The following is a 26,981-nucleotide window of genomic DNA, read 5'->3' on the forward strand; positions in this document are numbered from 1 at the left end:
GACGGCACAAAGCCTTTTCCACCTGCCTCCCTACCTGACCATGGTCTCTCTGTTTATCAGCACTGTTATCTTTGCTCACCTGAAGCCCCCCTCCATCTCCTCCCCATCCCTGGATCTGGCCCTGTCAGTCCTGTACTCAGTGGTGACTCCAGCACTGAACCCCCTCATCTACAGCCTGAGGAACCAGGAGCTCAAGGATACCCTGCGGAAAATTATGACCCTATCTTTTCAGGGACAAGAAACTCTGTCTTTTCTGCTTCAGAATATTCAGAATGTAACTCTTTACAATCTTGGCCTTTATTTTTCTATTTGTCAGTTTTTTCATTGGGACCTTTTCTTATTCTTTTTTCCAGTGTTATAATTTTTTAAATAAATATTGTAGTACTATTCTGAGTCTTTCTACATGAACATCTACTTTTCTTTTGCAACACAAAGACCTTCAGGAGACTTGTTCTCTGTGCATTTGAATAAAAACCAGTGGCTGTCCTGACCTGTGTGTCCAAGGCATTTCCTCAGCCCTCCTCTGGCTCTGCAGGGGCAGTGCCTGTGAGCAGAGGTGGAGGGAATAGGTTCCCAGCACAGCAACACAGCCAGGGACAATGGCCCTGCCTCTTTCCACATCTGCTCCTCCCAGCTCCACACTCTCCTTCCCAGCCCTGCTGTGGGTGCGAGGCCGGAGTGCTCTGGCAGCTTGGTCACTGTCCTGCTGCATGTCCGTGCTGTGCCCTCAGGCAGGGACAGGCCATGGGCACTGCTGGGACACAGCTGGGCTCCAGCACAGCAGCTCCACCAGCAAAGGGCATCTCCTGAGCGCAGGGCAGGAAGGCTTTGCTCCCCTCCAGAGTCACTCTCAGGACTCTCAAGAGGCTTCTTGTGTTCCTTTGTTCTCCCAGAGCTCAGTGGGATGAGATCAGGGTCTCCCTGGGGCCTTCAGGGGACTCAGGTCTGGGTCAGGTTTTGCTTGTTGGTGGCCAGTGCCCATCAGATGCTGAATGGTCTGTGCTGAACCTTCCAGGGGCTCTGCAGCTTGTGCCAGGGCTGATGGCAGGGGAAGGTTTTTCTGGAGGGCCTTGGGAGCTGCCAGGAGAACACAGGGGACCCGCAGGGACAGTGTGTGCCAGGGACCAGCAGGGAGTGGAGCTCACTGGGCACAGGCCTGGCCAGGCTGGGGTCACCCCGAGATCCAGGACTGAATGTCTGCTGTGAGCCAGGAGAGCTCTGCAGCCCAGGGACACAGCAGGCCCAGGGAAAGGAGTCTGGGCACTGCCTCCTCTGACCCTCAGGGAACTCCCCCAGGAGGATCCAGGGCAGCCCCAAGCCCCTCTGGCAGCCCTGGCACAAGGCAGGCACCTCTGAGCCCCCTCCCTGCCCCGCAGAGCCTGTGTGGGAGGGGGTCAGTGCAGGGAGCACCATCAGCTGCCTCTGTGTGCCAGGCTGAGCAGCAGAGCCCAGCAGAGGCAGCCCAGGGCCCCAGGCAGCACAGCCCTCGTGCTCTGCAGAGCAGCAGCCCCAGCTCGGGGCTCTGGGCAGCAGGGCAGGGGCTGCAGCAATGGCTGCTGGGGCCAGCACAGACGTGTTCCCCTGGGAAAGGCTCTGAGGGCAGCTGGCATGGGCCAGGAGCAGAGCAGGAGCCCGTGGGTGTGCAGAGGAGCCCTGGCAAGAGGCTGCCCTGTCCCTGGGCCAGCAGGAGCTGCCTGAGGAGTCCCGGGGCCAACTCTGCTGCTGGGCTGGGCAGTGGGGCTGGCCCTGGGGCTGCAGGAGCTGCTCGAGCTGAGCATCTGCTGAGCATTCCAGACCCAGAATGGCTGTCCCTGACCTCCAGTGCCTGCAGTTCCTGCTGCAGGGCCAGACCTGACTCTGCTGCTCTGCTGAGCTGGGACAGGGAAAGGCTGAACTGGGCAGTGCCAGGGAGATGAAAACAATGGAGCCTTGTCACCATGAATCCCCCGCAGTGTCAGAATGCGCTCCGTGGTTCCATGAGGCCCCACAGTGTCACAATGGCTCCTTGGTTCCATGAAGCCCCACAGGGTCACCATGGTCCCTAGGTAACACGAGGCCCTGCAGTGTCACAAGGGCCCCTTGGTTCTGTGGAGCCCACAGGGTCCGTTTTGCCAGTGGGCAGGATCAGCACCAAAGACACAGATACCAAATGAAGGAATTGTGTAATTTATATAAGGGAAATCTGCAAAAAATACAAAAGTAAAGTACATAATTATTTGAAAATAATTACAATAGGAGCAGGTCAGCAATGCACTCAATGATCACCACCAAAGATTGCCTGCAGTGATTAAGAAAGATGCAGCACCAGTTCCCCTCAGGCTTTGCCATCCCCCAGATCCACACAGCAGCAGGGGAAGCTGTCCCAGCCAAGGACTGCAGAGCCACTCCTGGACACTGGGAATTCCTGAAGGTGCCTCCAGCCACAGGTGAGGCTCCAACCTCGCTGTGAGAGGGCCCAGCTCTGACAGTGCTGAATGAACAAACTGACAGCACTTCTAGTGTGGGAACATCTGGTTTCATCCTCCTCTTGGGTTCCTCCCAAAGTCTGGCCAGGGCCCAAGGAGGAACCAAGGGAAGTGACTTTGACCATTCATCTCCAGACAAGGCCAGATGGGGCCTTGTCCAATTTTTAAATACAGAAAGGTAAATCCACATTTCACCAATGAATAGCTACAAAGATCATAGTGCTAAAAATGATTCATTAATAAGCAGATACAAAGATAATCTTTGGTTGGAAGGTTTATTTAGAGGTCAGCTTCGGCTCAGGGCCTGCTGTTCAGGCCTCAGCTAGGACCTAGTGTTAAGGACTCAGGACTTTAATTGGGTCCTGTAACCTGCAGATGAACTACAACCTTTATAACAATTATTTCAATAACACAGTTTAGATTTAGGTATTAGGCATACAGGCATGGCCTCTTGTTCTTCAACTAAGTGTGTTCAAGTTCATTACCCAGAACTATAATTCACATTCCTTTTAAAACAACCCTAATTAGTTGCTATTCTCTGTTAGTTTATCAAATCCCATTTTTTCTTGAGACTGTGTCTCTATTTAGACACGTCTCAGTACTCCATTTCTAGCACACATTGTCACAACAACTCTAACATGGAATCATAACACACCAAGTGCTCACACTGCAATGAGAGACACTGTCAGAAATTCATTTTGCAGCATCCTCCAATTTGGCAGCCATGAAACCAATCCCACCCAAAAGCATTTTCTTCTTTTTTCTACTCTTCTACTGTTTTTTTCCTGTCAAGGTGATTCCTGACTGTTTGACTTGAAACCCAGCACTGATAGCAGTGCAACATCCCTGTACCATTATAACCCAGCTTCTTCCTTGGCCATCAAGCAGATAATCCAAGGCCATACGGTTTTGCTGAGTCCCCATTCGTGTTTGTTGGAGCTCACAGGATGTGCTATTGGATATTTTCATAGTATCATTTCCTATTTCTTCTAATAATCAATTTATCTCGTTACTGTAAACTCCACAGTATAAGGCAGTGCCCATGGGGCAGAGCGTGAACCGGAATTTTTGGCTTTCTAAAAACCAAGGCACTCCTTGGAGGGAAATTCTCTGGGCCCCAGTTCTTCCTTGTGGTTGTTGCTGAAGGACCCTAAATGGTGGCCCTGTAGCTGGGAGTGGTGTGACACTGACATGGACCTGCCCCAGCATCCCAAGTTGTACTGACATTGGGAGTGATGGTGAAGCACAGAAATCCTCTCACACTGTGGCCTCTGTAACTAGAACACAGTTCAGTTTCTCCTGAAGGGAAATCTTAGTGAATCCTGTCAAACTGATCATTGTGTTCTTGTGTTCCACAGCACAGTTTCCTGCAACCGTCCCTTCATTGCCTCTGTTATGAGGCAGAGCCCACAGACAGAGTTCTGGCCACCCCACACAGTGGGCTTTCCAAGGGAGCCCCATTCCTCCCAGCTACAGCTGAGAACATACTCAGCAATTAGCGACATTGAGTACTTTGGCTATTTTGATATTGAAATTTTCATAACAATTTTTATGACCAATCCCTTGGTGAAACTCTAGAGATGTTTGTGGCAAACAAAGATTCTGGCTGACTCTCAAGATACAACTTATAGACATCAGCAGTACTTCAGTGACACGGTTAATCATTCTTTTTCCTCAGTCTCATTTGGGATAAGAGCAATAATTCTGTTGTCCATGGAGCTGGCACCTTTTTAATTTCAGAAGAATGCCCCCAAAGTCCTTTGCTGTTCAGCTTTAGCACAGTGTCTGTGGGTAACAAAGCTTGGTGGGGCTCTTTCCCCTTTGGCAAGAAGGAGGCTGGATTCCAGTCCCTGAGGGCACCCAGGCTCCTGGATGGAATTTGTCTGGAAGTCCCTCAGTGCCACAGCAGCCTTCACATGGAGCCCCGTGGATCAGAGCATTTTCCAAAGGGGCCTTTGAGGCAAACAGGGAGATTTGGTCCGGCAGGATGTGTAAAACAACATCATATAATATCTGCTTGTTCTCACACAGAACACCCGGCTGCAGGGACACATTGCCATTGTTCCTGCCCAGGTTTCAGGATTCAAACAGTGCTGTCTTTCCCAGGAGCTGTTATTCCTTCAGCTGCCTCAGGAGGCCCTTTTGGCCTCTGGAACCACACTCTGCCTCCATTATTAGGACTGCTGGATCCAAACCCTTTATCTCCACCAACAGCAGTGATTTGAGATGGATATCCTTTTTTCCCAATTGTTTTAAAAACTGACCATATCAATAATTGTGATACCCTGCCATGGGATTGAACAATCCAATTTTGTTTACTGTTGTTTAACACATTTCCTTTAATTTCTCCTTGATAATCTGCATCAGTTCCTCCTCCCATGACATGAACATTTTCCAAGGCCAAGCTGCAAGTGGGCAGTTACCAAACTAAAATGTCCTGGAGGAATCTGAATTCCTGTTCCTGTATGGATAACTCTCATTTTCTTCTCATTTATGCTAAATAATTCCAAGCAGGAAGGTCCAGCCCTCCAGCCTCTGGGCTGGCCCTGCCAGGGGCCATCACACCCAGAACAATTTTCCAGGCAGTCCAAGTCTCTCTGTCCATGGGTACAAATTGGGTGCAGCTGTGCACAGCCACGGGGTTTCCATTTCCCCAATGGGCCACTGTTAAGGAATGGAGCACATCTGGGAGATGGGTTCACCATGGGGACAGGTTCCCATCTCCTCATTTTTTCAACTGCTCTTTTAACAACCCCTTCACCTGTTCAACCAATCCTGCAGCTTGTGGATTGTCTGGAACATGAAAAACCCAGCAGACTTAATAATTGTATTTTTCACACTAACAGACAAAGCATTCCACGTCACAGTATCAGCAAATCCTATAAAAATAGCCAATTTCATCCCTTCCTTTTTTATTTGTTGTATACAATCTCACAAAGTTTACAACTGACAGTTGGGTCTTGGCCAGTTCTTTTCTGTATGGCATTTAGTGTCACAGTGAGCAGCCAAAGCTGACATATTAGCATTGTCTGCCTTATTTCACATTATCAATTTTTAATGACATAGATATAAAATAGATTGTTTTATTATATTATATATATATTCTGCTTTGAAAGCAAAACCAGTGAGAGACTCCAAGTCAGAAATACAGTTTATTAGGAAAAGATGAAAAACCCAAAATACATGCAATGATGCAAAAGAAAAAAACACTGACAGTATCAGAATACAACCTGACACCCTGCTAGTCTGGGTGTTGGTAGCAGCCCAGATGAAATGGTCTTGTTGAAGTGGTGATGCTGTAGAAAAGATCTAGTAGCTCTTATCCTCTGGAAACCAGTGGGTAAGGACAGCTTGTTCTGTCCCAAAACCCAAATTATATCCAGGTGGGGATGCTTAGCTCTCCCCCCTGGGCAGAGCATCTCACAATGGGCTGATATCATTCTGTGTCATGGGGTGGGTCCTTGATTGCTCATTAAACAGAAATGGCTCCTGGAGGGAATTATCTCTGAGTCATGTGAGTGGCAAGGCATTGATGGGCCCATTAGCAGGAGATAAGGTAAAAACAGTGCCCCTCCTGGTTTCAATAGCTCTTGAGGATGGGAATAAAATACATCTTTATATTGTAACCTAGGACATAATCCACCACTTATTCTAATACCATCTATACCCAAACCAATGCCCTCTTACAAATTATATATATATATATATATATATAATATAGAATGAAACTTTATACACAGTTCTCACTTAAAATTAGGTCTCCTTGTTTCCCCATCCTTCTGCATTACCCTCCAAGTGTATCCAGGTCCTTGAGCAAAATCATTCCCATGGATGGGTTTGCCCCTGCCTGCAGTGGGATTAATCCAAACAGTCTTTCCTAAAATACCTTTCATGTGTATCACAGGAACTTTGTCTCCATCCACTGTGTGCAGGAGTTCAGACTGGGCAGAAAGAGCTCGATTGATGGACCCTCAGGTATTGACCATCCAGGTGGTTTTTGCTAAGTTCAATTCCCAATTCTGAAGGTTCTCCCATCAAGTGCCTTCAGGGTAGTCTTAAGTAGTCGTTACATTGTTCAACTTTCCCAGCAGCTAGTGCATGATAGGGGATACGATATATCCATTAAATACCATGTTCCCTGGCCCAAGTGTTGATAAGACTATTCTTGAAATGGGTCCTGTTGTCCAACTAATTTCTCTCACGGGTGCCATGTCTCCACAGGACCTGCTTTTCTAGGCCCAGGATGGTGTTCTGGGCAGTAGCATGAGGCAAGGGGTAGGTTTCCAACCGTCCTGTGGTTGCTTCCACCATGGTCAACACGAAGTGTTTCCTTTGGCGGGTTTGGGGAAGCGTGATGTAATCAATTTGCCAAGCTTCCCCATACCTGTACTTCAGCCATCACCCCTGCAGCATCCCAGGTGCAGAGCAGCCAGGTCAGGATGGACTCGTTCATCTGGTGGGTGAATTCCCTCCACAGGTCACTCAGCTCACCCAGGGACAAAGAACAAGTAATGATTTTGGGCTCTGTCTCTTCTGCTGGGTGTGAGGGTCCTGCTGCATCCTCATCAGTCACTATGTGGACTGATTTGCTCTTTGATTTTGTCTTCTGAATGGGGGCAGCTGCTACTGGTTCAGGCTGTTCTGGTTTGGTGATGGTCTGTGTGGAGACGTTGATGGCGCTTTTGGTTTCTTCCTCCTCTGTGACAGTCTGCATAGACATGGATGACTGTTGTTTTGCATTTGGTTCTTTCTTCCTCTGTGGCATTCTGTGCAGACACAGGCACTGCTGATTTGCTTCTCTTTTCCTCGTCCTCAAGAAGACGCTGCTCTATACCATGTAGTGCTTTGTTTCTAAGCATGTTGCAGGCTGTGCAGAGAAGACAAAGCAGAACTAACAACAACACTATGCTGCCTTGGCATCCAGAGAGAAAACATTTTCAAAAACTGCTCTATCAAGCCTGAAAGGCTGGAAAAAGTAATTCTTTATCCCTGAAAGGAACAGAGGGCCCCATATGTCAACCAGACCCACCCCACAGAGAGGTCTGTTGCCTCCCTGGGGCCCAGGTACGGGATATTACTGAGAGACTGCCTGGGCTGATTCAGCCCTCTGATTATTACCCATTACTGATACTCCAGGCTGGCAGTGATGAGATTGAAAACAGGAGTGTCAGGACAATTGAAAAGCGACTTTAGGGCACTGGGACAAGTGGTTGATAGGACAGGGGCACAGGTAGTCTTTTCCTCAGTCCCTTTGATGGCTAAGAAGAACAGTGAAAGCAATAGAAGAGCTCAAATTATTAACAAGTGGCTCAAGGGTTGGTGTCATCAGCAGAACTTTGGATTCTTTGATCACGGGGCAACTTCTACAGCACCTGGCCTGCTGGAACCAGGTGGGCTCTATCTCTCTATTAAGGCAGAAGAACTTTAGCTCATGAACTGGCAGAACTTGTTGAGAGGGCTTTAAACTAGGTCTGAAGAGGGAAGGGGATGCTGTTGGGCTCTCTGGAAGCAGGCCCAAGGGAGGTAAGCCTGAGTTAGGGGTGAAATCAGCAGCCCAGATGAGGTGCACGGATACCAGTGCATGCAGCATGGGTAACAAACAGGAAGAGCTGGAGGCCATGGTCCAGCAGCAGAGCTGTGATGTCATTGCCATCACAGAAACGTGGTGGGATGACTCACATGGCTGGAGTGCTGCACTGGATGGCTACAAGCTCTTTAGGAGAGATGGGAAAGGGAGAAGAGGTGGAGGGGTGGCCCTTTATATTAGGGAGGCTTTGGACACCGCAGGTATTGAAACTAATGAGGATGGAGTTGAATGTCTGTGGGTAAGAATTAGGGGGAAGGCCAACAAGGCTGACATCCTACTAGGAGTCTGTTTTTGTCCACCCTGCCAGGAAGAAGTGGTGGACAACTCATTCTATAAGCAGCTAGAGAATGTTTCAGGCACATCAGTCCTTGTTCTTGTAGGCAATTTCAACTTGCCAGACATCTACTGGGAGCTCAATACCCAAAAAAAAAGACCGTCCAGGAAATTTTTAGAGTGTGTGGAGGACAACTTTTTGTCACAGCTGATGGGTGGGCCCACCAGGGGAGGGGCTGTGTTAGATCTTGTTGTTTGCAAATAGAGATGGGCTGGTGGGAGATGTGGTGGTTGGAATCCACTTGGGGCAGAGTGATCACGAGATTATGAAATTGTTGCTATTTGGTGAAGTCAGGAGGAACATTAATAAGACTTTTATACTGGACTTTCAGAGGGCAGACTTTGACCTATTTAGGAGGCTTATTCAAAGAGTTCCTTGGGAAGCAGCCCTTAAATGCAAGGGGGTTCAGGAAAAGTGGATGTGCTTCAAAACAGATCTTGAGGGCACAGGAACAGACTGTCCCTGTGTGCTGAAAGATGAGGTGACGAGGCAATCGCCCAGCCTAGATGGGGGAGGGAGGTTTTGGAGGACCTTAAGAATAAAAGGAGGATGAATGACCTTTGGAAAGAGGGTCAGGTATCTCAGGAAATATTTAAGAGGGCTTCTAGAGCATATAGGAAACAAATCAGGGAGGCCAAAGCTCATTTTGAATTTAAAATGGCAATTTCTGTAAAGGACAACAAAAAATGTTTTTACAGGTATATTAATGGTAAAAAGAAGGGTAAGAACAACCTCTGTTCTACACTGGATGAGGGAAAGAACTTAGTAACTGCAGATGAGAAGGCAGAAGTGCTTAACACCTTCTGTGCCTGAGTCTTTGGTGGGAAGATGGCTTGTCCCCAGGACAACTGTCCTTTTGGGTTGGTAGATGGTGCCAGGGAACAGAATAGTCCCCCCATTATCCAAGAGGAGCCAGTCAGAGAACTTCTGAGCTGCTTGGATGTTCATAATCCATGGGCCCAGATGGGATCCACCCCAGGATGATAAGGGAGCTGGCAGATGAGCTTGCCAAGCCACCCTCCATCCATCATTTACCAGCAGTCCTGGCTCACTGGGGAGGTTCCAGATGACTGGAAGCTGCCCAATGTGGCACCCATTCACAACAAGGGTGGGAAGGAGGATCCTGGTAATTACAGGCCAGTCAGCCTGACCTCAGTACCCAGTGAGGAAATGGAGCAGTTTATACTGAGTGTCATCAGCCAGCACTTCCAGCATGGCCAGGGTATCAGAGCCAGCCAGCAGCGGTTCAGGAGGGGTAGGTCGTGTTTGACCAACCTGGTCATCTTTTATGACCAGGTGCCCCTCCTGGTGGATGCAGGACAGGCTGTGGATGTGTCTATTTGCACTCCAGCAAGGCCTTTGGCACTGTCTCCCACAGCACACTCCTGGAAAAGCTGCAGCCCAGGGCTGGGACAGGAGCACTCTGTTCTGCTGGGTTCAGAACTGGCTGCATGGCCAGCCCAGAGAGTGCTGGTGAGCGCTGCTGCATCCAGCTGGCAGCCAGGCACCAGTGCTGTCCCTCAGGGCTCTGTGCTGGGGCCAGCTCTGTTCAATATTTTTATTGATGACATGGATGAGGGGATTGAGTCTTTCATTAGTAAATCTGCAGATGACACTGAGCTGGGAGCGTGTGTCCATCTGCTGGAGGGTAGGAGGGCTCTGCAGGGAGACCTGGAATGGTTGAATGGATGGGCAGAGTCCAAACAGATGAAGTTTAAAAACTCCACGTCCCAAGTCTTGCATTTTGGCCACAATAACCCCCTGCAATGCCAGAGGCTGGGGATGGTGTGGCTGGACAGTGGCCAGGCAGAAAGGGACCTGGGGGTGCTGCTCGACAGCCGATTGAACATGAGGCAGCAGTGTGCCCTGGGGGCCAAGAAGGCCAATGGCTCCTGGCCTGGATCAGGAATGGTGTGGCCAGCAGGAGCAGGGAGGTCATTCTTCCCCCACACTTGGCACTGGTGTACTTGGCATTATTCCCCTGTACTGGCACTGTACCTTGAGTGCTGTGTCCAGTTCTGGGCCCCCCAATTTAGGAAGGACATGGAGGGGCTGGAGCGTGTCCAGAGAAGGGCAACAAGGCTGGTGAGGGGCTTGGAACACACATCCTGTAAGGAGCGACTGAGGGAGCTGGGGTTGTTTAGCCTGGAGAAAAGAAGACTCAGAGGTGGCCTTACCACTCTCTAAAACTTCCTGAAAGGTGGTTGTAGTCAGGTGGGGGTTGGTCTCTTTCTCCAGACAACAACTGACAGAACCAGAGGACACAGTCTTAAGCTGCACCAAGGGAAATAGAGGTTGGATATTAGGACAAAGTTTTTTACAGAAAGGATGATGAAAGTATTTGATTGCTTTGCTCAGAGAAATGGTAGAGTCACCATCCCTGGATATGTTTAAAAACAGACTGGATGTGGCACTCAGTGCCATGGTGCAGTTCAAGTGTTAAGGCTGTGTTAAACTCGATGATCTTGAAGGTCTCTTCAATACAGTAATTCTATCATTCTGTCATTCTGTAACTCACTGATCCCAATGGGCCCCTACCAGCTCAGCCCAACTGCAATTCTCACCCTTTGGCTCAGCCTTTGTGTCCCCTCGAGGCACTGGCAGAGCTGTTGGGGACAAGGCAGGAGTAGGGCAGCCCCAGCGTTCCCCTGTGTGTGACACCCCAGCGGTGACAGCCCCAGCGTTCTCCTGTCTGTGACACCCCAGCAGTGACAGCCCCAGCGTTCCCCTGTGTGTGACACCCCAGCGGTGACAGCCCCAGAGTTCCCCTGTGTGACACCCCAGCAGTGACAGCCCCAGCGTTCCCCTGTGACACCCCAGCGGTGACAGCCCCAGCGTTCCCCTGTCTGTGACACTCCAGCAGTGACAGCCCCAGCGTTCCCCTGTGTGTGACACCCCAGCGGTGACAGCCCCAGCGTTCCCCTGTCTGTGACACCCCAGCAGTGACAGCCCCAGCGTTCCCCTGTCTGTGACACCCCAGCGGTGACAGCCCCAGCGTTCTCCTGTCTGTGACACCCCAGCGGTGACAGCCCCAGCGTTCCCCTGTGTGTGACACCCCAGCAGTGACAGCCCCAGCGTTCCCCTGTCTGTGACACCCCAGCAGTGACAGCCCCAGCGTTCCCCTGTCTGTGACACCCCAGCGGTGACAGCCCCAGCGTTCCCCTGTGTGTGACACCCCAGCGGTGACAGCCCCAGCGTTCCCCTGTGTGTGACACCCCAGCAGTGACAGCCCCAGCGTTCCCCTGTGTGTGACACCCCAGCGGTGACAGCCCCAGCGTTCCCCTGTGTGTGACACCCCAGCAGTGACAGCCCCAGCGTTCCCTCCCTGCAGACGCTCCAAGGGAAGCGTCCAGAGCCGCGTCCAGTCCATGGAACTGAGAGGCCACTGCCCAGCCCGGCCTGGGCTGATGTGGATTCCTCTGCACACAGCTCGGGGAAGGTCCCCCTGGCCACCTGCACAGTGCCACAGACAAGTGTCAGACACAGTTACAGAGCTCTGCCCAGAGATGGCAGGGGCAGTTCCTTAAAAAGAACCATAAAAAATCAAGAAAAATAACCAAAAAACCAAACAAAACTATAACAAAACTACAAGAACAACAAAAAAAACCAAACACCACAACCACAGAAAATCCCCAAAAAACCCCCAAAACCCAACAAAAACAAACAAAACAAACAAAACAGAGAACAAAAACACAAATCAAACAAACAAACAACAAAAAAACCCAAAACACAAAACAAAAGAAGAAACAGGCAACTCCCCTCCCCAGCAGAGCTGTTCCATCCTTCAATTGTCCTGCCTGCACTCACACACCTGGGGCTGCAAAGCTAGGATTCATTGGGCACATTTGCAGGAAAAGCAGGTTTAAGACAGGTTTTCAGCAGAACTGTTCTCAGCTGAGCCAAAAAGGCCCCTTTGGCAGCTGCAGGGCCATTGGAAATGCAGAGCCTCAGCCCACAGGGCAGAAAAGGGCTCTGAGCTCCCCTCCCCTGACACCAAACCCTGTTCCCAGGCTGCTTCACACACAGGATTCTTCTGCAGGACTGCGCAAAGCTGAGTGGGTTCTGGCTTCTTCATGTTGCGTGTCCTAAAGCTGCCTGAGAGAAGAAATTTCGGGTCAGCTCTGCTGGCACAATCCCTCCTGGTGCAGGGCACAGCGCCAGGAAGGGCTTTGTGTGCCGAGGCTTTGCTGCAGCCAAGGAAAGCTCCTGGCTCAGGGTCACCTTTGCTGCTCAGCCAGAGCCCCGAGTGCCCCAGCAGCAGCAGCAGAGAATGGCAGCATTGCCAGGGGCTGGCACAGGAGGGGGAGGTTAACCCCTGGAGAGAGGCTCCTATTCCAGTTTTGCATTCAGGCAGCTGCAGACTGTAAAATATAAAGCTGTGTTTTGTGTCAGGTACATATAGACAACGTGTGTATTTGTGATTGTGATACGTGTGGAAACCCACTATGGGACAATTATAAACAAAATTCTAATAAATAACTGAGGAAGTAAAGCATGGAAGAAGGCCTTTGAACCTCTCCTTTCTTCACAATTAACCTTTATAAGTCTTCAGTTGATTTAGGAGCATTTGAATTAAAGCTTTAAGGATGTTGCTGTTTGACAGGAACTTTCTGCTTTGAGCTAAAAAGAGTTTTGCAATAATAACCTTTTGAAGTATCATTTTAGAATATTGCTTGTAGTAAGGATCTTTGAAACTAAAAGATAAAATCAAGGCAGAGATTGATGACTGTCCAAACCTCACAAAGTGGTTTATTTTCTAAAGTAAGAGGTTTTTTTATTTTGTTAGCTGTTAAAAAGAGGAGGCTTTTGTTCTGAGGAAGGAATATGTAAGACTAAAACAGTTAAATGGTGCCCAAAAAGTAAAAAGCAATAGATGTGATCCATCTCGCCTTAAAATTGGTCTGGCCTTTCTTATTTAACTAGCTGTAGCTCACAGAAAGAAGAATTTGCCTCTGCAGCTATTAGCACAGCTGGATACAAGAAGAAGAGGCGGCTGTGGAAAAAGCTTTTAGCTAAATCCAGGAAGTCTGGGGGGAAAAAAAAGCTAATAGTAAAAGTTAATGCAGTACTGTCTTTCTTTTATCACTGTACTGTTAAGAAGTCCTTTCCAGGTACTACTGAAACAGCAATCCAAACCATAGGGAGAGGGTGAATTCATGCCAGTAGAATCAAAGGACTTGTGAAGGAACCTGAAGAATGGACTATCACATTTAAACCGGGTGATACCAAATTGACTTTCAAATGGAGACTGGGTGGTAATGATTTGGGAAAACTCACATGATCCAAGAAATGTACAAAGAATAACACTTAATTAAGAAATAAGGCAAAGCTTACATCACTGGTTTCAAGCACTGCCTAAATAAAACATCTCCTTGGGGAGGGATACTTCAAACAGAAGGAGCAGAACTGTTTTGGTCAAAGAGCTGTTATATTCTGACCTTAGCCTGTGAATTCAAAAAGGGAGAAGGAGAATTACCATTTCCATCAGTACCATACTGTAAACTTTATTTAATTCGTTCCAATACCATAGGACATGATAGCTGGGTTATAAATAAATGTTTGAATTGTGGGAATAATTAGTATTTTGGTTCACAAAATTTATGCTCTTGTTGCAAGAAGTGTTAAAAAGTAACAACATTGTTTTGTGGATGGGAATTATTAGTGCCTGTTGAATGAGAAGTACCTGAGCAAGGGTAGGAAGCCACAGTTAAGGAGTGGAAAAATGATTTGCCTGGAAATTATCTAAGAGAAAGTGACAAGGAAATAGAGGGCAAGACCAGATTGGCAAAATATTGCCACCAAGAAGACCAAATACGCCTGCTGTGGATTGCAACTCCACAGGCATGGGAAGTGGGAGTATAAGCTATACTGGACCTCTGTTATTCTTGTTTCTGTCACTCATTTGTTATATTTTTCCTTTTGAGATACCAGCAAGAATATGTCACAAATGCTACAGAAAGCATCACATAGAAAGAAACTAAAGTTCCTCTTTTATTACACACTCCTATGCCAGCAGTCACTGTTATAACCCATCCAAATCAAGAACCTGTAGGCAAAACGGAAGAAAATTATTGGATTGCAAGAAACTTAGGAAAAAGTGGTAATAGACAGGGAATTGAATGTCCAAAAGGAGAGAGATGGATTTGTTTTATATTTATTCTAAAAGAAACAGTTCAGGATTTAGTAAAAAAAAAAAAAAAAAAAAAAAACCAAAAAAAAACACTACTTGTAAACAAAAGAGTAAAACCAGCAAAGCAATCTAACTCTGTATTGAACCCAAATTATATGTTGAGTTGTATTAGAAGACTCCAAGCAGTTATAGAAATGATAACAAATAAAGCTGCTCAGGCATTAGAATTAATATAAAGTCAGCAAAGCCAAACAATAACTGTAGTGTATCAGAACAGATTGGCTTTGGACTATTTATTGGCTAAAGAAGGGGGTGTTTGTAGAAAGTTTAATATATCAGATTGCTGAAGATTGATGACCACAGAAAAGTCATTCTATGAAAAGATATCAGAAAAACAATGTTAAAAACTAACTGGTAGAGTAATGTATCAGAGACGAGATGATAAAAGAAATTAAGATTTTTCCTTTTATGTGTTACAACTGTTTTGATATTTCTTCCTTGTGTAATCTCCTTGTTTTATTTTGCCAGCATAGTCGACAAATGCAAGTAAACAAGAAATATTGCTCAAGCCAAAGGATTTACAAAGAATAGGAGGGGGAACTTGGTGGACGAAAATAGGGTTCATAATATTGTGTTCATTAGCTGGGTTATTGTTTCTACCTTGCCTTATTCTGTATTTTATCTGACTAATCCACTCAGTTATTCAAAGCATGCAGGTTGCTGCACTGCCTGTACACCTGGCAGAAGTTGGCCAATTTAAGAAAACAGCTAAGATATCCAAAATAATGAAATTAAAGAAAAAAGACAAAAAAAGAAAAAGTTTCTAAAGTTTTGGCCAGTTTTGAAGCCCAGATACAAATGAATTAGATAAATGAAAATTTATACAAGCAGAGGAGGGACTGTGAAATACAAAGTGTTTTGTGTCAGGTACATACAGGCAATGTGTGTATTTGTGATTGTGATACAGTTATAGAGATGAATTCTAATAAATAACTGAGGAAGTAAAGCATGGAAGAAGGCCTTTTTTCGCGATTAACCTTTATAAGTCTTCAGTTGATTTAGGAGCATTGGAATTAAAGCTTTAAGGATGTTGCTGTTTCACAAGAATGTTCTGCTTCTAGCTAAGACTTCAAAAGTTTTGCAATAATAACCTTTTGAAGTAAAATTTTGAAGTATAATTGCTTGTAGTAAGGATCTTTGAAACTATAGCTTTAGAATATATGAAAAGGAAACATGATTAACTCGACGCCTTAACAAAACAGTGAAAAGCAGCTTGAGAAAGGAAGAGGAACATCAACTCAAGGACTGATAGTTTTGACCAAGGGAAGCTGGACATCACTGTTATGAGATTTATAGTCCTCGCAATTAAAAGGTGGACCCACATCTGGAACCTGGTCCTCACCAGCTGGGAGACTGCTTTCTTCTTTTGGAAGCCAGACCCTCACCATCTGGGGATACTCCTTTCTGGGATACATCCTGAGAAAAACTACATTACAATAGTGTATAGAATTGTGACATAAAAATTTGGAATAGAAATTGCTGATGAGTAAAAATTGGAAATAGAAATTGCTGAGAAATCTTGTAAATACCCCTATAAATACCTGTAAGCCCCAACTATTGATGTGCAGTTGTAGGAAAAATTTCCCCCACTGTACCCAGCACTGCATTGCTCATACTTTACCATATTAATTAATAAATTGATTGCTACTTGAATATTGGCCTAGTCTGGCTTCTCATTTATAACACCATTGATAAATAAAACCCTCCCCCATCAAGAAATCCACTACTTGGTTATAAACTTCCTCCTCCCTAGCAGACAGTCTCGCTGTACCTCATTGTACCTCAGTTGGGTCCATCCTGGCCACTAGAATACTCAGATGGAGACTGTTTGCTAGGTTCCTTTCCACCCACCTCTGAGATAAAACAAAAACTAAAGGAAAAACAACCAAGATTCACCCATTGGGGGCTGGGTGGGACGGGGTGTGTTTGAACGCTGTGCACTACACCTGCCCTAATCCCCGGGAGTCACCCCCACCCAACTTCAGGATGCCCCAGTCAGGTCCATCCCAGACACTGGAATACTCACTAAACTGAAGATTCTTGGAAGCAAAAATCTCGGAGGTAGCCATGGATCCAGGGGAAAACTCCTTTCACGTCTGGAACTGAGGGGGTTGACTTTCCCGCCTGCCCGGAGCTGCAGCAAACAGAAAGTGTGTGAATTCACAGACAGACCATGAACTTCACCTGGCAGGGGCGTCCGTGCACCCTGGATACAGTCCTTTCCGTGGGGTCTGTGCCCCCACGGCTGGGCGCCAAGCTGACACCTGCACCAGTGTGCCCCAGTGGCTGGAGGCGATCGGGGCAGGCGCCAGGAGCGGCCGTGCCCGACCTCTGCCGCCGGCCGGCAGGGTCACGGTTCGGCTGCTGAAACGTGGGCTCAGCCTCTAAGATTCATTATAAAGGAAATAAGGAACGAGCCAGTGCTGGCTTCTCCGAGCCGCTTTATTTCTCTCTGGTGCGAGGATGGTGCTGCTTGGAATCGGCAGCGTGGCACAGGAGCTGTTCTTTCCTGCGGTGGCAGCAGCGCCGGCATGAGTCAGATGGCGCAGCACTCGCAGGCAGCGGCAGCGCGGCGGGGACAGTCTCTGTCCTGGCGGCAGGGACAGTCTCTCTCCTCACGGCGGGGACAGTCTCTGTCCTGGCGGCGGGGACAGTCTCTCTCCTCACGGTGGGGACAGTCTCTCTCCTCACGACGGTGACAGTCTCTCTCCTCACGGCGCTGGCAGCAGCGGTGCTCGTGTGAGCGATCCCCCTCTCGCCAGGAGCCGCGGCCGCATGGGAGGCTCAGCGGTGCCGGCGGCGTGGGCAGGAGCGAGGCGGCCGATGCCCCGCGAGGTGACCTCCTTTCCCGGACGGAGAGGGGTGCCGGCTGCGGAGGGGCAGCCGGTGGGGCACGGGATCCGGCAGAGCGCAGGAGCCGTGCAGCTGGCAGGGCAGACAGTGGCAGAGAGCGGGGAGGCAGAGAAAACAGAGGCTTGTATGTAAGAGAGAGCGAGAATTCGCAGGGAGAAGGTCAGAAGCTAAGACAGGAAAGGCATAACCCATAGCAAAGACAGAAACCCTGAAGTGACAGTGAACTTTCCAGGCTAGGGCAAAAACCACTCCTAGACAGGAGGCAAACATAGACTAAATATCTTCAAACTGCCTTTCCAACCAGACAGGGATAGACCAAACATACTCAAACCCACTGCAAGAGGAGACCAAACAACCACAAAAAACCCCACTGCCACAGGCAGAGCTCAGCTGCCCTTGGTGGCTGCAGGAACAATCAAGAGCCCAAAGAGCCTCCATGGCTGTGCTGGAGACCAAGGCTGGAGCAGGGAAATGCAGGGCTGCTGCGGGATGGGGAGGGCATTGAATTCCAGCACACACCTCAGCTCTCTCATGATCCCGGCACCATGCTGGGCCCTGTTTCAGACTGGAGCAGAGCAGATGTTGATGGGACAGGAGTCCTGCGGGGCTGTCAGGGACCTGCAGCTTGCAAGGTGCTCTGCCCTCCCTCAGGTGCTCTCGGAGAGATTCAATCCCAGCTGGGCACCTCAGGGCACAAGTGGCACTGCCTGTTCATGGGCACACAGCTGATGGCTGCCTGGAAAGTGGCACAGGTTTTAATACCTGTTAGTTTCATAATATACAAGCAAACTTTTGTCATCTGGGTCACTTAAGTACTTTGAAAAAATGGCAAAGTTTTCCCACCAGGAACAGGAATTTTCTGGATCTACTAGATTCTTCTACTGATACAGGAGAAGAAACTCTGATCTTCCCCTCTACTTGAGACACCAACATTCAGTCTAATATTTCATTACCTCTCTTTCAGGTGTTTCCAGCTCTCCTGGTTAAATGGCCATGAATAAGGACATCTCTTCATTTAGAGCAGCTGGATCTATGTCCTTCCCACTGCTCCCAGATTTCCTCCTGCAGCTGTTGTCTGGTCATTCCAATGTGTATCCTTCGACTGGGTTCATGCTTTGAGCTTCATGGAGTTGCCCAGTCTTTTAAAAGTTTAAATACCTCCTTAGTCAGCAACTTAATTGCATTTTTATCTTTTATATCACGTCTTCTTAAGTCTTTGTCTAAAATCCTTCCTGTATGGCAATCCCTTATGGGTGGTGGACATGTCAGATGCTGCTGGGATGTTACAAGGAACTGAGGGAAGGGGTTTGATGTTTCTTAAATTTTATCATGTTCACTTTTTTTTATGTTCTTCATGAAGAAAACCCTTCTGTGCCTCTGAGTCTCACCAGTTCCTGGTCCCTCAAAGGACACGAATCTGATGAGATGTGGTTTCCACTCCAGTGGCTGCAATTGAATGTCCCTCCATATCAAGAGCAGAGCTCCCTTGTCCCAGAAAGTGCCTGGCAATGCAGGGATGAAGGAAACAGGACAGGCTGTGGGGATCAGGGCCAGAGCAGAGCCAGGGAGAAGAATGACTTTTGCATTTGATGGAGCTGTGCCTTCCCTTGGCTTTGTTGGCCGACAATCAATGAACATCCATCTGTGTCTCGGGCAGCTCCTTCTCCAAGGAAAGCAGGTGGGAGTTGGAGTCAAGGAGCTGAAAGCTGCAGGTCCAGCCTGGGCTGGAGGGAGCTGAGATTTGCACAAGGCTGCTCTGAGTGCCAGGGCTTGGATGGGGGAAATGGAGGGGTGGGGGTAGGGACAGAGTCTGATTGATTGTCAGCCAAAAAGGGTCTTGATTTTCATATCTATTCAAAATGCATGCGGAGGTACTTGGATTCAATATCAATTAGAGATTGCAAATATCCATTTATAAACAGGAAAAAAAAACTAAACAGGACCTAAAAATGTTTTCTGTCTTTTTAAATAGAATATATTCCATTTGAACACACTTCTGATATCTGTCTAATTAACCAAAAAAGGTATGAAAACTTAAATCAAATTAGTCCCAGAGGCTTGGCTTGTTAAGGTGCTCTGAATGTTAGTGAGCCCTGGGACACTGAATCTCTGAACTGAAGAGCTGAAGGCTGAACAAGCCTCTGCAGCAGTGAAATCCAGCAGCAGCCTCCATGTTGCTGAGGATGTCAGCAGCCCCCACTGAGGCCATCCCTGCCCAGAGACCGTGGGGGAATGGGCAGACAAGTAGAGTGTCCCTGGGGCTGGGCCAGCAGAACTCAGAGGCACCAGCGACTCCAGCTGGGAAATGGAGTGTGGAATGTGGCTGGGAAAGGCCTGCCTGGGCTGTGCCAAGCAGGACAGACAAGCCCTGACTCCCATCCCCTAAACAATTCTCTCAAGGAGACATTTAAAAGGAATTACTATTATTTTGTCCTTTGAGTCGGACTCCCTAGAGAAATACCCACAAGAGATTCTCAGGAGCTCAAAACAGCATTTACTTGCAACTTTATAAAATCAGAGAAACTTTGGCAAAAGGTTTATTATGACATTGTAGTGGTTATGGTTTTTTAATTTAAGATTTTTCTAATTTTGGGATTTCTTAATTAATGTATTGATGAGTTGGTGGGTTTTATTGTCAGTTGATTATTTATGTATTTATTTTGTTGTGAGCTAGGATTAGGAGAAAGGTAAAGCAGGCTTAAAATTTCAAAAGGTTATAAAGAAAATTTCATTAAAAGTAACAAAAAGAAAAAAGGTACTGAGTATTAAAACAAACTCTTTAGAACACATTTTTTTTTACAACTTTTTTTTTACTGACAATGTTAAGAAACTAAACTTAGTTTCTAAGTTGGTTTACTATTTCTAGAATTGTCTTTTTAAACTTTATTTAGGGAAAGAAGTTTTTCTTGGTAATGTTATAGAGATTTTTTTACAATAGGAAATAATCGGGTTTTTGTGGCTCTTAATTTTCTCATGGATAACAATTTTCTGGGGAAATTTGTTATTGTGAAGTTGTTTTTATTGCTACCAGCTTTTTTACAGATTGTTGATGGGCCATGTTGACCTATGGCGTATTGTATTAAAGATGAGTTGTTTAAAGGTAAAAGTTTTTATTATTTACTTTTTTAAATTATTTTTATCTCTGGGAATAAAGATCTTCTCTCAGGGGTTCTGGATTATGGGTTTTTTTCTGTTTAAACTTGTTATGAAATTACAATTATTTTAACTTTTTAAAATTTTCATATGCAGGATTTTGTTTTATATTTGACTTTTTAAAATAGTTGTATGTCTTATAAAGAAAATGTTTTTTATATCGTTTATTAGAGGATTTTTTGGTTTAAGATTAAATATTTTTTTCTTATTTTTTAATTGGGATTTAATTTCTTCTTTACTGACTTTGATGGCTCTATGTTGTTTTTTATTTGCTTATATTTTGTTTTTCTTTTACTCGAGGAAGGATTTAAGTATTGAAAGGGTTAACACCTGACCTGCCAGGAAATTGTGGTGGAAGTTGTGGTTGGGTTTTGTTAGGATTGGTTTTATGGTTGGTTTTTGACTTTTTTTGTGTTTAATTTTTTAGTTATAGGATTCTTTTGTATGGGTTGCAGGTTGTAGGGGTTTTTGTTTTAGCTTTTGCGGGAGGGGACTTGATTGATGGTAAGATTTTAAGAGCTGTGGCTGGCTTTGTTCTGGTTAGGGTGTTGTAGCCTCTTTTGTTTTCCTGTTTGGTCGTTGTTGGAGTTTGGTTTGGTCAGAATGGGGCCCATGGCGGGGCGGCGTGGGGAGGGGGGAAGGGGCTTGGCCTGGGGCAGGGCTGCTTGGTTTAGTTTGGTTCAGATGGGGGCTGGGGCCAGGGTCCGCTGCTTCTTTGTTGACTGGAAAAGAAAGAGGAGTTTCCTGGGTTTTTCATCTTTAACATCTGTGTTTCACAGAGGCGTGTTCACTATCTTAGTGGTTTACCAGATTGTCAGTTACACAAAAAGTTTTGTATTACTTTCTAAAATTCTTCTCATGTCAAACTACGACAGACATTCAATCAACCATAAACACTTCTCAAAGCATTAACTTGGTCTGTTCAACTTCACAAACTCTAAGCCTGTTTAATGTTAATCAAAATTTGCAGGAGCACAGAAACAGAAGAAGTCACAGAAAGAGAGAAAGATGAAAAAAATACAGAGAAGCACACACAGAGCTACAAACTCCCGGATTCCAGTGGCGTTCAGATGGAAATGGCAAGAGGAGGTCAGGTCAAGAGGTGTGCTTGCCTTGTGGTCAGCCTAAAATACCCCTTGGTCTTCCTGAGCCCTTCCCCAGGTGGGACTTGGGCTCATTTGGTCACTCAGGAGCTGGGCTGGGGGCTCCAGACATGGCTGTGGAGCATTGCCTGTGCTGTGCCAGGGCTGGGGTAGAGGCTCTGGGTAAATTGGGGTTCCAGGGCAGGGCAAGGCTGGACCTGCCTCTTCCTCCACCACACACAAAATGCTTCCAGCTAACAATCTCCTCCAGTCTGTCACAGGAAGCCAATGTTGGAGGTGACATCCCAATTCTGGCCGTGGGCACCTGGCTGAGAAGGACAGTTCTTTTCCATAGGAAGGAAAGCGCAGAGCCCAAGTGTTTGGAAGGCAGGTGAGAGCCTCACTAGGCCAAGGCCAACCAGACTTGGCAGGAATGGCATATTTTGTCTTTGGATTTAAGGAATTTTGAAGGTGGAAGCCCAATCTTGCTCATGGGCAACTGGAGAAGCAAGACAATTCTCTCCCATGGGAAGGAAAGCACGGAGCCTTCCCCAGTGTTTTGGGGACAGATGGGAGGTGACCCTTGTGAAACCTCTGCAAGATAGACTTGTTCTGGCAATATTCCTATGGGAACAATCCCTGGAAATAAGAAAATTTGGAGGTGAAATTCCAATTCTGGCCATGGGTGGCTGGAGGGGAAGGACAGTTCTTTTCCATTGGGAAGGAAAGCACGGAGCCCCAGTATTTCAGAAGTAGATGAGAAGTGACGCTAAACATGCCAAGGTCAGCTGGACCAGTCAGGCAGTCCATGGGAGGCCAAAACCAGCCAGACCTATTCTGTGTTCCCTTGGTTTTATGGTGCCCCATAGTGTCACAATGGTGCAGTGGGTCCATGGGGCCCCATAGTGTCATAATTGTTGCCTTGATTCCATGGGGTCCAGCAGTGTCACAATTACACATTGTTTACAAGAAGACCAGCTGTGTCACACTGGCCCCAAGGTTCGATGGCATCCCACAGTGTCACAGTGGCCCCTAGGTGCCAGAAGGCCACAAAGTGTCACAATGGTCCCAACGATTCCATGTGGCCTTGCAGTGTCACCATGGTCTCTGTGGTTCCCCGGGCCCCACAATGTCACATGACTCCTCTGTTCCATGAACCCTGCAAGGCCATAATGTATCTTTGGACCCTGGGGGTTTGCTGTGTCACAATGGTCTCCTTTGACCTCACAGTGTCACAATGGACCACTGATGACACGAGGCCCTGCAATGTCACAATGCACCTTTGGTTCCATGCAGCCCAGCAGTGTCACAAAGGCCTCTTGGTTTCACCAGGCCCCAGAGTATCACAATGGTCCTCTTGGTTCTGTGGGGACCCCCAGGGTCACAATGGTCTCACTGGTTCCATGAGGCCTCACAATGTCACAATGCTTTGCTTATTCCATGGGGCCTCATAGTGTCATAATGGTCTCCATGATTCCACGAGTCCCCTGAGTGTCACAATGGCCCCTTAGTTAGATGAGACTGTGAAGTGTCTTAATGGTGTCTCCATGATACCATGAGGCCTTGTAATTCCACAATGGAACTTTGGCTCCGTGGAGTCACACAGCATTGTGATGGCCCCCTTGGTTCTGTGACACCCCAAAGCATCATAATGGTCTCCATGGTTCCATGAGGCCCCGTGGTGTCACACTGGTTCTATGGTTTGATGGGGCCTCTCATTGTCACAATGATCCCTACATTCCATGGAGCCACACAGCATCAGTACAGTTCCCTTGTTTCCATGAGGCCCAGCAACGTCACAGTGATCTCCATGATTCCATGAGACCCCCAGAGTATCACAATGGTCCTCTTGGTTCTGTGGGGACCCCCAGGGTCACAATGGTCTCACTGGTTCCATGAGGCCTCACAATGTCACAATGCTTTGCTTATTCCATGGGGCCTCATAGTGTCATAATGGTCTCCATGATTCCATGAGTCCCCTGAGTGTCACAATGGCCCCTTAGTTAGATGAGACTGTGAAGTGTCTTAATGGTGTCTCCATGATACCATGAGGCCTTGTAATGCCACAATGGAACTTTGGCTCCATGGAGTCACACAGCATTGCGATGGCCCCCTTGGTTCTGTGACACCCCAAAGCATCATAATGGTCTCCATGGTTCCATGAGGCCCTGTGGTGTCACACTGGTTCTATGGTTTGATGGGGCCTCTCATTGTCACAATGATCCCTACATTCCATGGAGCCACACAGCATCAGTACAGTCCCCTTGTTTCCATGAGGCCCAGCAACGTCACAGTGATCTCCATGATTCCATGAGACCCCCACAGTGTCACAATGGTCCCTTGGTCTCACAGGGCCCCACAATGTCACCATGGTCCCTTGGCTCCATGGGCCCTGTGCTGCTGCATTCCCCCCTCCTCTTCTCAGGCTGCCCTGCCAGCTCAGAAATGCTCCTTGGGCCTCAGCCTTGGCCAACAGCCCCTGGGCTCAGCTCCTCTGCAGCTCAGCACAAACACTGTCTGCTCCAGGCTCTGCTGCTGCCCAACCAGCTCCTGGTTGCTGTAGGAGCAGCCCTGGGAACTGGTTTTGTTCCCTCAGTGGCACAACATCCCTGTTCTCACACTGCCAAAGAAAGCTGTTGATGCCAAGTGCGGCCAGGACTGTTAAAAATTTGAACGAGGCCAGATTCCAGAGCAGGAACAGGTTCTCGTTTATTAAAAAAATAAGCCAGTAAGAACAAAGGGACCTGGGAAAAGCCCAGAATCCCCACACAACAGCTCAAAAACATCTAACAACGTGTGAGACACACGTTGGGTTCTTCCACAAAACAATACACCAACAACAACAAAACTGAAAGAACCCCCAAGTAACTGAAAACCCCGCTTTTTATTACTACCCTGGTCCAGGATTGGTGGGTTTTTGGATCCGCGCACCGATTGGTGGAATTCGGGCGCTTTGATTGGTCCTTACTGGTGTTCATTCTGGACCAATCATTTCCTCAGGGCGTCGAGTGATTGGTCAGTGCCCTGGTCCAATCACCATCCACCTCCAGCCCCCACCAAGTCCTGGACACTTCCCTTCCCCCACAACAAGCAAACCCCAACTTTATAAAAAAACCAAACTTATAACAACTCCCCCCTCTAAAACTTTGATCGGGCTTTAGCCCGCATCAACAACTCCATTCAGTCTTCTCTTAAACAGTCTCTTAGTAGTCCATTTTTGAACAGTTTTGAAACAGTTTTCTTTAGAAAGTCTTTTCAACAGTTCATTTTGAACTGTTTTTTAAACAGTTTCTTCTTCTATGGTATATAATTTTCTTAATTTCTGGTATCTTCTATATGTTTCTGTTGCGGACTCATCCGTCTCTGCCATCGGGTTGGGTTCCACTCTTTGTTCTTGTAACATTAAAATGCTTTTAGCATCTTTGTCCTTGTCTCCACTTTTGAGGGTGAGTTCGAGGGAGTTGATCACTGTTTTTGTAATGACTCGGATGAAGCATGTGATCATACAGGGAAGAAAAATGATAATTATTAGAGCACCGCTTAAAACAATACTAGTTTCTCTCCCAGAGTTGAGATTTTTAGTCCCTTTTTAATTACTCCATTTATTTCTCTTTTTCTTTTATCAAATAAGATTTATCCTTCTCATATCTTACTTATCCTTTGGTAGGTTTCTTTGCAGAACAGATCTACTTTTCTTTTATAGGGCATTCCCCCAACAATTTCTGTTTAAAATTTCCTATATTTTCGAACAGCCAATATGTTTTTCCATCCTCTATGCATGTTGTTACCGATAAAAAGTTGATACAATTAGGACTCGGGTTAGTGTGTGTTCTGAGGACGGCAGTCCGAGATTCTCCTGCGTACAAAGGGTAGTAACACTTTTCACATGGTTCTGTCCATCCCTTATCAAGGATCATAAGTAGGAGGATACATAGGAACGGGGGTCCGGTACAAGCCACTCTCCCAATCATGTCTCCCCTCCGTAGAGGATCAGCAACTTTCTATGGCGAGAATGTAACTTGATCCGGTCTTGCCCCCCTTTCTCCTTTTCTTAAGGTGTTACTCTTACTAGTTACTGTAGCAGGAGTTCACTTTCCCTTTTGTATCAACTTCTTTCTTCTATCCTTTTTAGGGCCAGATTGCTACATGCGTGGGAGAATGCTCTATTTCTCTGCTTGGATCTTCTGATCTGCAACAAAAGATACCAGAAATTAATATTTCACAATTACTACATCTTTCACACCAAATATCCGTTTCATTTAAAAACATATTAACAACTTTTCACTCAAACATTTACATAACAACTCTCAGAAATTACAGTCTATGGGTTTTTCGGCAGTGTATCCGAGGTCTCTTTAGATTTTGCTAAGGTTGGTAGTAACTCTTTGGGTGCGGAAACTGGCCCTTTTACTCTAGTTATATGTGTCCACCCTCGTTCCGGTGTCCGGACAGCTGTTTCGGTAGTCAATAGCACTTGAAAAGGACCTTCCCACTTTGGGACTAAGGGTTGTTCTTTCCAAGCTCTGATTAGTACCCAATCACCGGGCTGAAATTTATGAATCTTGAAATCAATAGGAGTGGATTGAGGAAGATATCCTTTAACTCTCAGTTCTTCTAAAGTGCTGGTGATGGTCTTTATATATTTTCTTACACTCATTTCTCCTTCTTCGTATGTTCCTGCATGTCCTAGAGTTGTTAAAAATGGTAGTCCAAACATCATTTCATATGGGGAAACTCCTACATCTGCTCTTGGTCTTGTTCTTATTCTTAATAAGGCTAAAGGGAGACATTTTAGCCAATTCATTTTTGTCTCCTCTGTTAATTTGGTAAGTGTATTCTTGAGGGTTTGATTCATCCGTTCTGCTCTCCCAGAACTCTGGGGTCTCCAAGGTGTATGAAACTTCCATGTGATGTTAAGGGCTTCTACAAGCTGTTGTATTATTTTAGCTGTGAAGTGAGGACCTCTATCTGAATCGATGGTGTTTATAATTCCATACCGGGGTATGATGTGTTCTAATAAGATCTTACTTACAGTTTCTGCAGTTTCTCTGGTGGTCGGATAGGCTTCCACCCAGTGTGTCAGATGGTCTATTATTACCAATAGATATTTGTACCTTTGCACTTGCGGTAATTCTGTAAAATCTATTTGAATGCTTTGGAATGGTCTCTTTGCTAATTCTCTTCCCCCTTGAGGCGGTTTTCTCATTACTTTTCTATTTATTTTCTGACATATCATGCAGTCTCTAGTTATTATTCTGGCAATTTCCCATACTCCAATACATACATAGGTCCTCACAAAATGGTCATGTAACGCTTG

General features: G+C 46.7%; 1 long non-coding RNA gene across 2 annotated transcripts; it reads left to right on the forward strand.

Annotated features, from left to right (window-relative positions):
- Nucleotides 1-2,058: 2,058 nt before the first annotated feature.
- On the forward strand, nt 2,059-7,397 carry LOC135304049 (uncharacterized). 2 transcript variants are annotated; one of them, XR_010365485.1, is made up of 3 exons: nt 2,059-2,426; nt 6,370-6,440; nt 6,687-7,397. It is a non-coding gene; the product is annotated as an uncharacterized LOC135304049 (long non-coding RNA). The 2 variants fall into 2 exon arrangements; XR_010365484.1 differs by having other exon boundaries at nt 6,370-7,397.
- The last annotated feature ends 19,584 nt before the right edge of the window (nt 7,398-26,981 follow it).

This window comes from Passer domesticus, chromosome 6 (assembly GCF_036417665.1).
Source record: "Passer domesticus isolate bPasDom1 chromosome 6, bPasDom1.hap1, whole genome shotgun sequence".
NCBI classification, from domain to species: domain Eukaryota; kingdom Metazoa; phylum Chordata; class Aves; order Passeriformes; family Passeridae; genus Passer; species Passer domesticus.